The sequence below is a fragment of the Solanum verrucosum genome, unplaced genomic scaffold (assembly GCF_900185275.1).
Source record: "Solanum verrucosum unplaced genomic scaffold, falcon-dt-bn FXZP01000176.1, whole genome shotgun sequence".
Classification (NCBI taxonomy): domain Eukaryota; kingdom Viridiplantae; phylum Streptophyta; class Magnoliopsida; order Solanales; family Solanaceae; genus Solanum; species Solanum verrucosum.
In genome coordinates this window covers 2,348,405-2,351,562 of record NW_026020412.1, presented here as the reverse complement: position 1 = coordinate 2,351,562, position 3,158 = coordinate 2,348,405, and the positions used below count along the sequence as shown (strand labels likewise).

The following is a 3,158-nucleotide window of genomic DNA, read 5'->3' as shown; positions in this document are numbered from 1 at the left end:
AGACTATTTGTTTAAGATGTTTGTTTAGTTTCGGGGTTGTACCCCTTGTTCTTAGACTTGCTAGTAGAGTTTTTCTACAATAACTTTTAGTTTTAGGGGTTGTTCTTCTGCATTAGTTTGGTTAGTTGTTTGTTGAAACCTTGGAATTTACGGGGACTCCATTTTTATTGTCATTTAAACTTGCTTCCGTATCTTTAAATGCCTTAGTTTTCATAAAATTTGTTAGTTTGGGTTGTAGTAATGGTTCTCCCACTGGAGAGTTAGTGTGTGTGCTAATCACGACGATCTGGGTCGTGACAATTTCAAACATATTAATCTAAATATGTGAACTAATGTAAGTTTGATTTAAACTTGAAGTTGCTCAACCAAATTTTGGTTAAAAAACGAGTATTTTTCAGTCCAATTTACATATATTTACATTATAATATCTTATTACTTTAAAATTAATTAAGTCAAAATTTAATTAATTATAGTAGATTTCTTATGTTACTTTTCAAGTTAACTTAGTACTAGTGAACTTGTCCGCGCTTCGTGCGTAATGAATTGTCGTTTTATAAATTTGTTATTAATTAAAAAAATAAAACTTATTTTTACTACTATAGTTCTTTTAAGAATTTTTTTTATATTATAAAATATAAAATATTGTTGATGAAAATTTATCACTTTACTAATCCCTTTTTGCTTCGGAGAGGTAAAGTTAAAATTTGAATTTGATGAATTTTGAGTTTTTATCTTTTACATTATTGAATTCTAAATTAGTTATGTGTATTTATTTAATAAAATTTGTAGAGATCAAAGTTTCTTGATTGACCAAACACACTACTCTGTCCGTATTTTCACATAAACAAAGAAAATATGATGGACAAAAGTATTGATCAATAACAATAATAATAGCGACATATGTGTAATCAAACAAAAAAAGTTATAACAATTAGTTCCTTCTAGCAAAAGAAACAATTTAAAAATTCAAAAGACAAATAAATTATGTAATTTTTTTTTTGCAATTTTTACGATGTTATAACAATTAGTTCCTAGGAATAAACAAATAAGAAAATATAAAGAACAAAAAAAGAAAAATAAGTGATTTGAGGAAATAATATAAATAACATTAATAATGAAATTAATAGAAGGAAGTAAAAGAAATTAATAGCATTGATAATAATAGGAATTAAATATGGTCATTTTTTATATTTATTTCAAAAAATCCAGTCTTTTGAAATTAAAAAAAAAAAAAACTTCAAAAACAAAACAAAATTTGAGGCAAAATCTTTTTTGGAAGAATAACTTTATTTTTGAGAAATTATTTAATTAAAATGTAAGAAAAAATTTCGAAAATATTGATAAATTAAAAAAAAAAAAAATTTAATTAAAGACACAAAAAAATAAGACAAAGTAAGAGAAGAAATAAATTAGTAGAATAAAGAAGTTGAGAGAAATAATGTCAACAATGAACTTTAATTAATTGAAGATAAAATAAAAAATAAACTTTAAGTAAAGAAGCATAAAAAAATTAAGATAAAATCCTCCTACTTTGATATCAATTCCATATATATATATATATATATTATATATATATATATATATATATATATATTATTTCCTTTTTATAAATTTGTCCCCACCAAAAGATAACATTTTCATATTTAACACTAATTTGACTTTAAACTGCTCATTTTATTTTTTATAAGCTTACCTATAACCACTAAGATATTTATGACTTGTTTGAAATCACAAATTTCAAGTGACTTTTTTTTTTTATAAACTCAGCAATTAATCAAACAAATCAAAACAAAGTAAAGAGATTAAATAGATGGTTAACAGACAAGGATCTTTTCATCAACCACAAGAAGCAAGTCGAGTTACAGATATGATGGCTTCCTTAAGTTATCAAGTGGAGGAAGTAATTTTGCATATTCAAAGGGTAGTAAAATCGTCACGTGATATTAAAAAAGAGAGTCAAACATCACCACATAAACAATATTAGTTAGGCATTATATTGTAGTTTATTAATTTTAAGGAACTTCAGTGTACATCTTATTACATGTAAGATGACACGTTTATTCAATAAGTATATAATTTGAACTATAAAGTTATTAAATTATATCGAATTCATAACGGTTGCTCCGCCCTGACCTAAACCATGGACCAAGTGACAGGAACTATACCTAAATTTGTATCCAACCCTAAAGCTCTCCACACAGCAATGGAACCATCCACTATGTTGTTTTTACATGGACTTTGAAAAGCATGTTCTGCATCACAACCCATAGTAGAATCACATTCATCCACCACTTTAGCCGTTACAGTCTTTCCATTATTAGCGCGAATGCGTATCATTTTACCACACCTTGAACGTCCTGCGAACCATCCAGTGGACAATGCCACTATTCTTTCGTTGTTGTCATGATATTGCCCATCACATGATGATGGACCACCCCCGTCTCCTCCTCTACTGAAGTCGTTGAAGGTAAGTTGAGCGGGCGTTGAGGAGGTGACCGGTGGCGAGCAACGGTATATTTGGGTGTACACCATTGCAATTGACTGTGCCAGATGGACGACATGTATTGGTTGGAGTTGGAGATGGGACGGAAGGAGGGCTACTTTTGCAAGTTTTGATTCCAACGTTAGGATCATCGTTACATTTTCCGTTTATGCAAATTAATTGACCGTCGCAATCGTCCCAAGTTTTACAAGGGCCATTACATTGGGAAATGGCGTTAGAAGTAGAGATGAAAATGGTGAAAATTAGTGAAAGAAAGGCTAGATTGGACATTGTGGCTATTTTTGTAATGATTGAGAAGGTTATATGTGTAACAAAGTGTTGATGGGTGAAGGAAAGTGTCTAAATGGAAGAATATATATAGGGAGAAATGATATTGTGAGTCTTAATTTTCGGCTAGTAGAGCTGTGCACGTGTCAAATGTATGGATTGCCCTCAATTTGAATATGTTATTTATTAATATAAAAGTTAATTACTTGAGTTGGAATGAACTAATTCGAGATAGGTTAAACAATGAATAATAGTTTAATTCAAATTTCTCGTAAATTTTTTGTCAAGGAAGTAGATTGAGAATCATAAAGTAATTTTTTATCTGTTTTAATCTTGATGGAAAAAGTTATTTTGATGGAAAGTGACATATATTCCTTAAAATTAAATG

General features: G+C 28.5%; 1 pseudogene; it reads right to left on the bottom strand.

Annotated features, from left to right (window-relative positions):
* Positions 1-2,133: 2,133 nt before the first annotated feature.
* On the bottom strand, positions 2,134-2,804 carry LOC125840647 (kiwellin-like; annotated as a pseudogene).
* Positions 2,805-3,158: the final 354 nt, after the last annotated feature.